Source organism: Alligator mississippiensis, chromosome 12, assembly GCF_030867095.1.
Source record: "Alligator mississippiensis isolate rAllMis1 chromosome 12, rAllMis1, whole genome shotgun sequence".
NCBI classification, from domain to species: Eukaryota; Metazoa; Chordata; order Crocodylia; family Alligatoridae; genus Alligator; species Alligator mississippiensis.
In genome coordinates, this window is record NC_081835.1 from 61192 (window position 1) to 74548 (window position 13357).

The 13357-nt window shown below is 55.2% G+C and overlaps 1 long non-coding RNA gene across 29 annotated transcripts in view; it reads right to left on the reverse strand.

Annotated features, from left to right (window-relative positions):
- LOC132244515 (uncharacterized) overlaps window positions 1-10644 on the reverse strand; it is a 35551-nt gene extending 24907 nt beyond the window's left edge. For 13 of the 29 annotated variants that reach the window (XR_009456064.1, XR_009456062.1, XR_009456068.1 and 10 more), the window contains exons 1-2: window positions 4573-7391; window positions 3523-4178 (exon numbers count right to left, since the gene is read on the reverse strand). This is a non-coding gene — a long non-coding RNA (uncharacterized LOC132244515). Of the gene's footprint in view, window positions 1-1628; window positions 3409-3522; window positions 4179-4572; window positions 7396-9882; window positions 10045-10625 lie in introns of those variants that run through there. The other 16 variants (XR_009456063.1, XR_009456036.1, XR_009456047.1 and 13 more) reach the window with 12 other exon arrangements.
- Window positions 10645-13357: the final 2713 nt, after the last annotated feature.

Genomic DNA, 13357 nt, shown 5'->3' on the forward strand with positions numbered 1-13357 from the left:
CACCCTACCACACTGCCAGAAAAAGGGTTTTCAAATCAGGGCCAGTTTTCGACATGGAAACCACCACGTGTCCAAACACAGGCACACACATGCCCACAGAAATTTTTCCAACCCCTGCCCACCATTTCCCTCACACAACACAAGCATATTTCCACACTTACCCAGTCACCACAAACTATTCCACACGTCCCACAACACACAAGTTCCACAAAAACAGTTCCTAAATCACCCTAATATTACCAGACCATTTTCCACACACACAAAAAAATCACCAGATATTTCCACTCACATTTCCATGTACACCTGTGCCAGATCACCAGTTTTCCACGCAAAAAAAATCACATTTCCAAAACAGATCTTTTTTCACCACACACCATCACATCTTCCACAAAAAAGCACATTTCCACAGACACGCTCCCCAGTCCCCACAGAATTCTCCCACACGTTTCCCCACACCTTTCCACCAACCCATCACCAAATTACCACAAAATGACTCACCTGCCACCAAACAAATCAGCACTTCCAGATAAAAAGGGGGTTCTCAAATCACCACACAGAACAAACTGTTTTCCACACAAAAGTCGCCACATGCCCTCAAAAAAGGTTTCCAAATCCCCACACCGTTTCCCCCACACAACACAACCATATTCCCATGCACACACATTTCCACAGCTCCCACGAACATCAGTTGCACAAACAGTTCCCAAATTACCCTAAAACTACCACACCACTTCTCACTGGCATAATCACCACATTTCCACAGACATCTCCACAGAGTTCCTAAATCACTAGTTTTCCACACAAAAATCACATTTTCCAAGAAACAACGTCCTTTAGTACCACACACCATCACCAGGTTTTCACAACATTTTAACATTTCCACACATTCCCCAAATAAACGTCCCAAATCCCCACAGACCTCTCCCAACGTCACAAAATATCTCCAAACATTGCCACAAAAACGCCCCCAAGTCATCACAAAGGATGTCTGGTTTTCCACACGCAAACCACCACAAGCCCACACACGAGCCCACAAAAAGGGTTTCCAAATCCCCAGACCATTTTCCCCCCACAACACAGCCGTATTTCCATACAGTGAACCAATCCCCGTACAATTGTCCACAGGTCCCACAACACGCCAGTCGCACAAACAGTTCCCAAATCACCCTAAAATTACCACACCACTTCCACACAAAAATCACGAGATTTCCACAAGGTTCCCAAACCATGACGTTTCCACACAAAATAGCAGTATTTCCAAACAAGGCACTATATCACCACACACAATGACCAAATTCCCCCCAAACAATCACATTTCCACAATTTCCAAATACAGGTCCCAACTCCTCACACAATTCTCCCAATACCACCATATTTCACACATTTCCACAAACCACCTCCAAATCGCCACACTAAAGGACCAACTTCCCACCAAAAAGATCATCACACTGCCACAAAAAATGTCTCCCAAGCCCCCCACACAAAACAGGCAACACGAAAACCCCCCGGTGCTCACACAGCTCCACGCCCCTGCTCACGGGCACATTTCCACCCCCTCCCCCGGGTCCGTCCGGCGCCGGGGCCTGCCCGCCCGCACCGCGCTGCCCCGCCGCGCAACGAGGCCGCACCAGGCGCCCCAGGAGAGCGGCGGCTCCGACTCCGTGCGGGGGGCGCGGGGCGAGCAGCGCGCCCAGGGCCAAGCGGAGCGGAGCGGGGCGGAGCAGCGTCCCGCCAGCATCAGCTCGAGGAGGAAGGGGCCGAGCTGCGGCACCGCGCACAGAACACCCGCCCGCCCCGCCGTGCCCTGCCCCGCCCGTGGCCATGGGGGATCCCGCCTGCAGCGCTGATGCCTCCGCTGGGCAAGCGGCTGCCTGACAGCCCCGAGGGTCGCGCACAGCACCCCGGTCTGCTCTGCCCCGAGCCAGCCTTGCAGACGGCCCCACACGTGCCGGCTCAGAGCTGCCCCTCGTGTCCAGAGCGCACGGCAGCGCCGGAGCCCGGGTGCTGCTGCGGAGCGTGCCCGCCGCCCACCGGGCTCTGACTGACACCGGGAACCGCGTGTCCACCCCACGCCTGATAACGCTGCAGGCCCTGGCTCCCACGTGCTGCTCTAATGACGAGGCATCCTGCTTTTCCCTGATAAAAAAAAAAGGCAAAATCTCTGATAGATAACCCCACTAATTCTCAAATAAAAACACCAAAATGTCTGATTAAAATGAAAAGCCCCTCAACTCCCCACTCCGCCCAACCTCCTGGCCCCCAGCTCTACCAGAGAGGGCCCCCAGCTGCCAGCACTATGGGGCCAGGGACCCGTGTCCACGGCACCCTGCCCGGCAGGAGACAGCGGCTGCTGCAGCAGACCAAAGCCCAGCTCCCCCCACCCACTGCCTGCCTGCTGCGGGCTCAGGCTGGGTGAGGGGTTCCTCACAGCTGTGCGCATTCCCGAGGGGCAGCGGGAACCCGTGCCCACAATCCTGTGTGCAGGGCAGGGGCAGGCTGCCCACTGCAGACTCAGGCTCCCTCCCTGCTGCCCTTGCCCCGGGGCCTCTGCAGCCCAGCAGGTGCAACCCGTTGCTTTCAGGAACAGTGGGACCACAGCCCCAGCCCACACAGCACCAGTGAGGGACACAACCGCATGCCACCGTGGACTTAGGGGACACATTGCCCCCACTCCCCCACCAAACGCAGCCCTGGATCACCTGTTCACCCACCTGAGTCGCATTTGGGACTGATCTTTTCCGTGAGGACAAGGCTGCGGGTCAGGAGTGAGGGCAACACAAGACAAGCAGAGGCTGCGGGCTGGGAGTCAGGGGCACCAAAGCATCCCACAAGCACGGGCTGGTGGGCAGCAGCACAGAGCACCCCCAGCACCAGGCTCCTCCCGCACTAGCCAGAAGCACAGGGACCCCCCAGTGCCCTGGCCTGCCCTAGGACGCTGCCACGGACCTGCATGCACCCCTCACCTGGTCTGGAACACATCTCTGACACCCGTGCATCCTGGTCCCTGCTCCTTTGTAGTTCAAACCCAACCATACCATAAAGTCCCCCCTGGCTCTACACTCAGGTGACTGGGCCTGCACTGGCAGTGTCATGTCACCCAGGGGGAAACCTGCACCCACACCCCATGGGCATGGAAGAAAAATGGTTGCACTGCCCAGGCACCTACAGGAACCGCACCCCCACCCCCCCGCCCCAAGTGTTTCCCAGGAAGCTCACAGAGGGCAACACAGTGCAATTCCCTCAGCTCTGTGCCTTACCCCATATACCTTCTACCGCTGCAGACCCGAAGGCACTTTGCAAGACGCTCTGTACAGCAGTTTCAGCTTAACTCCATAGAAAAATTGCTCCTTCTTAAGGGTAACTGTGCACCCCCTTACATCACCTTCCCACATACACAGGAGGCAGTGGCTACACAGCAGAAGGACAGACAGAGGAGGAGAGAGAGGAAAAAAAGGCCCTCAGATAAACAAACAGCTTCAGGCTGAAACAAGTAGAGTATGGAGGCATAAAACTCTTCCCCACCTCCCTTGCAACTCTCCACGTGCAGCTGGGAAATACCGCTGGAGCCAACCTGCAGACTGTGATGGGACAAGGGATTTCACGGGAGGCCTTCAGGGGAAGGGTGGGACAGAGGCTGACAGAAACATTAGGGTCACGGGCTCCGTGGTGTTGGCCACAGGAGGACGAGAGGTTAATATGTGCTGAAGCTGCCAGAGTTCCAAGTGCTCGACACCTAATCCAGACACCGGGAGGTACAACAGCAAGTCTCTGGGTCTGAGCCACTGGTATCAGCCTGGCCCAGGGGCAGGCCATTGCTTTTGCAAGGCTCTCCTAGTAGTTGGGAAGCAACAGCTGCAGCCGCTGGAGGTGCTAGCTTTGGATGCTTGCGAGCAAACGGCGTGCGTCCGGTCAGAAGCCGAGGCAACTGCTGGTGCGTAGCGTTCCCTGACCGCGTACGAGGCAGGAACGCGCAGGCACCTGCTGCCAGGGCTGGCTCGGATGTTTCCGAGAGACCGGTGCGGGCCCCAAACGCTCGTTTCTCAGTAGCTCACGCAGGGACCCGTTGCAGATGCGACGGATGTCGGGGGCCCTTCTACTCCGGGCCTTTTGGTTCCGAATGTCACGCTGCGCTTCCTCGCCGATAAGCTGGTTCCAACGACAGGAGCGCAAGGACTAGCCTGTGAGAAAGGGCAGACGCACGTCAGACACTTTCACGCAAGGTAAAATGCTCACGCTGTTAACCCCAGCACAGATAGCGATAAGATGACCCTGCTGCCAGCCTCGGCCATTTTCAAGGTGCCTAGGCTGAGCCGCGCTTACGCTGTTAAGCACAAGGGCCAAGGCTTTGTTCCGAGTAACCGCAGCGTGAACCTTCGCAGCTGCGACAACTAACTTGGTCAGCAAGTAAAGGAAACCGTCAAACACAATTAAACAAAGCACAAGTCCTAAAAGGAGCTAACAGACCGTACATAAATGATCCCTATATGGTATATCATAGGTTTATCTTTAGCTAGCAGTGTGGCAATTGATGTAACTAAATATACTGCATGTTATTTTCTATAATAGATATACTTTTGCCCTCCTCTGAACCCTCACAAGGTTGTCCACATCCCTCTTGAAGTGTGGCGTCCAAAACCGGACAGAGTACTCCAACTGCAGCTCGACCAATGTCGCGTAGAGGGTAAGCATCACCTCCCTGGACCTGTTTGTCCTGCACCTGCGAACACATGATAAAGTGCAGTTAGCTTTACCAATCGCTTTGTCACGTTGACAACTCACGCTCATCTCGGTATCGACGCTGACTCCGAGATCCCTTTCCGCTGCTCTGATGCTGAGAAAGCCCTCCCGCAGCCTGTAAGCGTGCCGGTGATTCCTTCTCCCTAGGTGCAGCACTTTGCACTTGTCTTTGTTCAACTGCATCCTGTTCTGGTCTGCCCATTTTTCCAACCTGCCCAGGTGCCCACAGATTTGGTCCCAACCCTCTAGCGCACCGGCTCTCAAACTTTGTTTTGCACGGACCGCTTGAAAATTGCCGAGGGTCTCAGCGGACCGCTTAATCTCCGTCACCGGAAAAAAAAGTAATCAACTGCAGGGCCAAATGCAGAGATTCTCAATTGTTCTGCAACCTTTCTGAGGACCACCTACATGGAGCTTGTGGACCAGCGCTGGTCCAGAGACCACAGTTTGAGGACCTCTGCTTTAGCATGTTAACGTTACCCATAAATTTGGTATCATCTGCATATTTGGACAGAGTGCTTTCCACGCCCTCATCCAAGTGACTCACGAAGACATTAAACAGCACAGGTCCAAGGACCGAGCCTTGTCAGACTCCACTGCCCACATCTTTCCAGGTCGATACCGACCCATCCACCGCTATTCTCTGGGTATGACGCTGAGCCATTTTGCCACCCACCTGATCGTGTAATCATCTACGTGACAGCGGCTCAGTTTATTAATGACATTAGAATGAGATACCATATTGAAGGCCTTCTTAAAATGCAAGTAGATGACATCTACCTCAATTCCTGTGTGTAAGCATTTTGTGACCTGGTCATAAAAAGAAACAAGGTTAGTCAGGCAGGATCTACCTGCTATGAATAAGTGCTCACTGCCCTTCAGCATCCCCCCACCTTCCAGGACTCCCACAAATGTGATCCTTAATGTTTTCAAAGGTTTTCCTCAGAATAGAAGTGAGACTAACTGGTGTCTAGTTACCCGGATCCTCCTTTCCTTTCTTAAAGGTAGGGACCGCACTGGCCCTTTTCCAGCCCTCTGGGACCTGACCCGAGTGCCACGAGTGCTCAAACAGCTGTGTCGGGGCTCTCCTATAATGCTGCCAAATCCTTTGGCACCCTTGGATGAAGATCACGTGGGTCTGCTGACTTAAACACACCCAGTCTTTCCAAGTGCCTCTTCACCAAGTTGGCACAAACACTTGGTGGGCTGGTGTCCCTTTTATGCCTGTCTAGCATCCAACTGGGAGACTTGTCCTGTTCCATGTTCAGGAATACAGAAGCAAAAAACTCACTGAAGAGCTCAACCTTGCCCCGCTCACCCCACCTATCACTATTTACCCTAGTTTGTCCTGTAGGGTTCCTATGCTACCATGGCACCTTCTTTTTACTCCTTATACACCTAAAGAAAGACTTTACTTGTTTTTAATTTTTGTTGCCAGCCCAAGCTCCATTTCTGCTTCACCCTTTCTAACTGCCTCCCTGCAAGTGCAGGCCAAGTAGGTATACTCCACCTTGGTAAATCTCACATGCTTCCACTGTCTATATGCCTCTTTTTTGCCCCTAGGTTTTCCTGCATTTTGCTGTTCAGCCAAGAGGGTTTCTTGGCCCCTCTTTCCCCTCTCCTGTGCAACGGGATCATCTTCTCCTACACCTGTAGGATTGCTCCCTTTAGGAACAACTCCCATTCCTGGACTCCCATCTTACCAGTGCTCTTGTCCTTCAGCGCCTCGCTAACTAATCTCCTGACCACACTGAAGTCTAGCACTCCTACCCTACTGGTTATTTTTCCCACCCTGTGCCAGATAGTGAATCCAATCAATGGATGGTCACTGTCCCCTAGGTTACCTCGAGTCAGTCAATTCCCTACCAGGTCATCCCCTGTCGCCAGCACCAAGTCCAGTAAGAGGTCCCTAGTGGGACTATGTACCTCCTGTGTTAGATGAACATGCTCTTTGCAACTGTTAACAAGTAATAAGCCTGCATTTACATCACAAGCAATGGCCTGAGAAAGTACAATAAGAATCTGTTTCTCCAGCCTTCAATACCAGGCAAGACCAAAGATGAGTAACTGCTTCCTGAAAAGGTGGGAAAAAAGCAGCTTAAAACACCAACTGATTTTTGGTTTTGTGAACCTTTGTAAATGAAAAATCGGTCTAGACAGCAGAGTAAAAGAAACAAAACAGGACAAGGAGCATTCCCAGGTGGGCAGGGAAAGAGATGAGCAGTGCTCTTCCCTTCCAGAGTTGTATTTTTTCCAGGGACACAGGCCCCCGCTCATTGACATCTCCCAAGTCCGCTGGAAAACGGATTCGCTCCCATTCCCAAACTTCCAGCGACGCCAATCTGCTTGACACGTATCGGAATATCCATTTAAAAAACAAAGCAAAAACCACACGTAAACATTCGATGTGAACAGAGGAAAGCTTTAAAAGACATTTGCAAAGTGGAGACAATCTGCTGTTAGCCTCCTCCTCCCTCCTGCACAGGTGAGAATCTGTATACCACACATCTCAAACTCCCCTGAAGTTGAACTGATGTCCTGCGGTGCTTCCTGAACAACAACAGGTTTTTTCATTTCTTTTTCTGCTTAAAAAATGAAAGTGTGGTGCTTTGCAACCTGCTCTCTAGACAGGTTTCAGCATCAGCATAGAAAAGGGGAGCGAGGAGCACTGGCCTTGAGGGGGGAGGGAAAACGCCATGGGCAGGGCACCAGCATATTACGGCTGCTCAGCGCCACAAATCCGTGTGGGGAGACAGCTGCAGGGAGACGGACAGTTTTACAACAGTAGTCCTCCTTCCAGATACTCTGCTCCTAAAACCTGTTCCATATGAAACACCATGAGTAGCATGGGCAGATGTGGCCCATGGAGGGACTCAGTCTGCCCCTTGGCAGGTACCTCAATCCTGTCTTGCCCAATCACTGTCTAGCCTCTGGTGCATCCCGCTGCCTCTGGGCATGCAGCGGGGTGCGCCTGAACTGCCTCCCCAGGCTGCGCAGGCAAAGAAAGCTGCTTTCAGTTTCTGCCGCCACTGCCCCAAACCCAAGCTACTGGCAGGGACCCACACGCACAGCTCCAACTCCATCCAGCCAGTGCCCGCTCAGGACTAGGCCCGGCAGAGTGGACGAGCACCAGCCCAGCCAGAACCCGTGCACACGGCCCAAACCCCAAACTGCACGGCGCCTCCTCTACGTGTGCCCATCCACGCTGAGCAGCGGCCGTAGCTGCCAGAGGTGAACGCAAGCTCGTGCTCGGCACAAGGGGCAAGTGGCCCCACACCTTTCACAGCTACCAGGCTCTTCTGGCTGCAACCGCTACGAGCCTGAGGCTGGGCTGCCCTACGGTTCCTTTGCACAGCCGTCGCGGCCCTGCCGCACGGCCCGGAAGCAGCAGCGATGGCAGTGGAGACAAGCCCCAGGGCAGCCCACGTGTAGACTCTGCACAGCTGCAGGAAGAAGGGACCGGCCACCGTGACGAGGAGGAGTCATGTTTCCGCCATGTCGAGCAACAGCTACTGCCGCTGCTCAGTGTGCACAGGTTGTCTGGAGCAGGGGCACAACGGGCCAGGGTTATGCACACAGGTTCCATCTGGTCAACTTTGTCCAGGGAGTCCAGAGAAGGTGCAGGGCGGGCTGGGGGTCGGGGCTTAGGCTGGGCACTGTTGGCAGTACGGGGAGGAGCCGTAGGGCACGCGGGACCTGGGCTATTCGGGATCGGCACCGCTGACCGGCCTGCTTCGCCTTCCCCAGTACCGCCTCCGTGGCCCACAGGACCAAAGAGCTGCCGGCCCCTGCCTTACGCCAACATCCTGCATATGCGCAACACACAGGCACCACAGAGGAGGGGAGAAAAGGAAAACTGAAATACATGAACACCTTAAAGCGGACAGAAGCAAACAGCAGGGGGCAAGGAAGCACCACCCCTACCCTACAACTCTCTAAAGCAAGCTGGAAAACATTGGTGCAGGCCTGCTGCACGCTGGGACAGAAGACGGGATTTCATGGGAAGCCTTCCGAGGAAGGATGAGACTAGGAGAGGCGGACAGAGGCTGTCAGGTAGGACAAGGTCACAGGGGCTGGGTGTTGCGCACATAAGGAGGAGTGGCTAACAAGTGCTGAAGACTGCAGAGATCAAAGGGCTCAACACCTCCCCCAGGCACAGGGGAAGAGAATACAAAGTCTGTGGGGTCTGGGCCCCCAGTATTCTGCAAGTCAAGGGGCAAGCCATTGCTTTTTGAGGGTGCTACCAGCAGTTGGAGGCAAGAGCTGCAGTCAGTGGAGGTGTTCCCGTTGGAGCAGGGCACGTGAATGACGTGCCTCCAGGCAGAAGCCCAGGCAACTGCTGGTACGTTCTGTCTGCTTGGCGTGTCAAAGCAGAAACACGTACTCGCCTGTGGTGCTTTGGCTGTTTCCAAGGGACCGCCACACCCGTCTCGGTACCCAGAATGACCCTTGCAGACATGACAGCTCCTGGGGGCCCTTCTGCCCCAAGTAACACTTCTGTCACACTGCAGCTCACCACTGATATGCTGGTGCCAAGGACAGGTGCATGAGGAGAGCCTCAGAGAAAGGGCACACCCACGTTAGACCGTTTCACACGAGTGAAAACGCACACGCCGTTAACCGCGCCGCAGTGGATAAGATGACCGCCGTGGGCCGACCCAGCACATTTCCATTAAGGGTACCCAAATCACTACACAAATATCTTCACTTATCTATACACATTCCTACAAAAAGGGTTTCCAAGTCCCCAGAAAATTTCCCTGACACAACCTGACCGTATTTCCATATGCTTGCCCAATTGCCACGCAATTTTCCCACACATCCCACAACAAACCAGTCCCCTAAAAACCCTCCCAACTCACCCTAAAATTACCACACCATCTCTCTAAACACATTTCTACCAACTACTAGAGTAACCAGCTTTAAATACAGAGCCACTGTGTTTTCAAGGAAAGGAGCTATCATCACACACAATTCCCAGTTTCCCACAGCAAAAAACACATTTCCACATACATCCAGAAAAAAGGTCCCAAATCCCCAGATTTCCCCAAACATTTCCACAGAAACGCCCCAAATCACCACACTAAATGACCAACTTCCCACCCACAAAATCACCGCACTGCCAGAAAAAGGTTCCCAACTCACGTTTCCACACAGGACACAGCCCCCACAGACACCCCCGGGTCCTGCCCCTGCCGCTGCGGAACGAGGCCGGGCCGGGCGCCCCAGGACAGCGGCGACGAGCAGCGGGGCCAGACGCAGGCGGCGCGGGGCAGCGTCCCGCCAGCACCGGCTCCGCGGCTCCCGGGCTGCGGCCCCGCGCACCCCGCACGTGCCCCGCTCCCACGCGGGTTACAAACCCAAAGTCCCCCCCGCCGCACCACGGTTCGAAGGAGAGCGCGCTCGGTGCTGCCCCCGGTGGCTCACGCCGGGCACTGCGGGAGGGGGGGAACGGCTCCTGAGGACGGCTCAGTGCTGCTCTCCTGTGGTCACGCCGGGCATTGCAGCCAGCGAGCGGACAAGGACAGGGACGAAAGTGGCTCCACGTGCCCTCCTGTCCCTGCAGCCGGGCGCGAAGCCGGGACACAACGGCGGGGAGGGGGCAACCGCTCAGTACTGCCGCGGGGCTCCCGTATATATTCTACACATAGTACACGCACTGTATACACATCTGCACACGCATCCCACCTCCACGCATTTCTGTCGTGACAAGGACGTAGAATACGAATAATACCGGCAATTCTTCGTCCCCCCGCACCGGGATCAACATGGTACTTATGTTAAAACAAGGATCCCCACTCTCCACTAGAACAGATGTCATGCAGTTCTTACTGAACAACCTTTTTTCATTTTTAATTAACTTTAAAACAGGGAAACACCATGCAGACCTTGCTAGGAACGACACACCTCAGAAAGGAGCCCACAGGCAGCATCAGATCACATGCAGGGCCAGCGGCCTGCGGCCAAAAAACCACCACCCGCCCTGCCAGCGCAAACGGAGCCGCTGAAGATCAGAGTCGGACCAATCAGCACGCAGTTGGGTCTACTCCTCCTACCAAACCCAACAGCCAATCAGACTGCGGAGAACGAGACTTCCTCCTGGACCCGCCTCCACCGGCAAAGGCCAATCAAAGCGAGGAAGGGCGGAGTCTCCGAGACCCCGCCCATACAGCTCTTCCACCCAATCGCGGCTCGCCTCAAGGCGGCCAACGGGAACACGCGCCTCTGATGCCGGCCCTGCCGCGCGCTCCAGGACACGCCCCCAGCCCCGGCTCCGTTGGTGATCGCTGGCGGGAGCCGCACGCGGGACTGACCTTTTCCGTGGGGACAAGAACGGGGAGCGGGGGCTGCGGGTCAGCAGTGACGGCATCACAACACCAGCGGAGACGAAGCGCTGGGAGTCAAGGGCGTTAAAGCATCTCACTAGCATGGGCTGCGGGGGCGGCAGCAAGGGGCATCCCCAGCACCAGGCTCCTCCCCCACAAGCCAGAAGCACAGGGACCCCCAGTGCCCTGCCCCAGACATGTATGAAACCCCTCACTGGTTTGTAACCCAACTCGGACCAGTGCATCCTGGTCCCTGCTCCTTTGCATTTCAAACCCAACCATACCATACAGTTCCCCCTGGCTCTGTGCTCAGGTGACTGCACCTGTACAGGCAGTGTCATGTCACCCAGGGGGAAACCTGCACCCAAACCTCATGGGCTGAAGCTCAGGCATGGAAGAATGGTTGTACTGTGACCCACTCGACCGCCCGTAACAACGTGGTTCCCTGGGATCTCACAGAGGGCAACACAGAGCCATCCCCGCACCTCTAACCCTTACCCCATTCGCCTTCCACTGCTGCAGATGTGTAGGCACTTCACATGATGCTCTGTAGAGGGGTTTCAGCTTAACTCCGTAAGTAAACAGTTCTGACTGGAGGCCTATGTACACCCTCATACACCATCTCCCAGCATACACAGGAGACAGGAGGGCTACGCAGGGGCAGCATATACAGAGGAGAACAGAAAAGGAGCACTGGGACAGACAAGCAGCTCCAAGCTGAAAAAAAGAAGGAGCGTGCAGGCAACGAAGGCTCTTTCCCACCCACCTCACAATTCTCCAGTTGCAGCTAGGAAATACTGTTGCAGCCCCACTGCACATTGTGATGGGACAAGGGTTTTCATGGGAGCCAGCATGGGAAGGCTGAGACAGAGGCTGACAGAGACAGCATGGTCATATGTCCTCCGGTGTTGGCCACAGGAGAATAAGAAGCTAATACGTGCTGATGCTGGAAGAGGTCCAAGTGCTCAACACCTAATACAGGCACAGCAGGAAACAACAGGAAGTGTCTGGGTCTGGGCCACTAATATCAGCCTAGCCCAAGGCAGGCCATTGTTTTGCAAGGCGCCCTAGTAGTTCAGAGGCCAGAGCTGCAGTCACTGCAGGTGGTACCTTTGGACATGTGCAAGCAAACAACGTGCATCCAGTGAGAAACCAAGGCAACTAGTGGCACGTTGTGTTCCATGAGGGTGTCCAAGGCAGGAACACGCACTCACTTGCTGCCGGGGTTGGCTCGGATCTTTTCAAGAGATTAGCGCAGGCCCCATAACCCTGTTTCTCTACAGCCAGCACAGGGACCCTTTGCAGACGTGTCAACTGTCGGGGGCCCTTCTACCCCAGGCATTTTGGAGCCCACTGTCACACTGAACCTCTTCACCAATAACCTGGTGCCAAGGACAGTTGCACAAGGACTAGTCTGTGAGAAAGGGCGGATCCACATCAGACACTTTCACACGATGTAAAACGCTCACACTGTTAACCATAACATGGATGACAGTAACAGGATCCTGCTCCCAGCCTCGGCCATTTTCAAGGCACCTAGACTAAGCTGCAGAAGTGCTGCTAAGCAGAAAGCTCAAAGCCTTCTTCTCACTGAACGCAGCATGAACCCCTGCAGATATGACAACTAACTTGGCCAGCAAATAAAGGAAGGGCCCGAGAGGGGAGTGGGCGGGGGCCTGACTCCTCGCCACTGCACATGCTACCAGGGAGACATGGGGGCACATGCCCCCCAGATTTGCACGTAGGGTGGTGGCAGGCCGCCCGCAGCATGCTGTATCTTCCCAGACTGCTGGCCTCTCCTGGGGTCCTCTCTGGCCCAGCAGGGCACACCCAGCATGGCAGGACACTCCAGGGTCGGGAGCATCATTGGCACTGCTGTGAGCCCCGCACCGCAGTGGCAAGGTGACCCCTGCCCACCAGCCAGCAAGGGTGGCAGCGTGGAGTTGCGCTCCTTGGTTCCAATGAGCAGGCAGGGGGTGCCTCCCCACAGCAGCAGAGGGTTCACAACAGTGGTAACAAGCTTTGCTCTGCCCTGCCATGATGGCCACCGGGGCACGAGGGCAAGGTGCCCAAGACCACAGCAGGCAACCCCCATTCAGCCCCCCCACCTCCCACAGGGACCAATCCAGCTGTGTAACCTGTGAAAAAGGGGAAGCCGGGCTCCAGGCTCTGCACTCCATTCAGGCCGCAGCAACCACCGCCTTCCACATCTGGCAGACAGGCTCAGGTGCTGCTGTGGGGGCAGGAGCCTGCAGATCTGGGCCCCCAGTCAACTAGTTTGGGAGCGTCGGCAC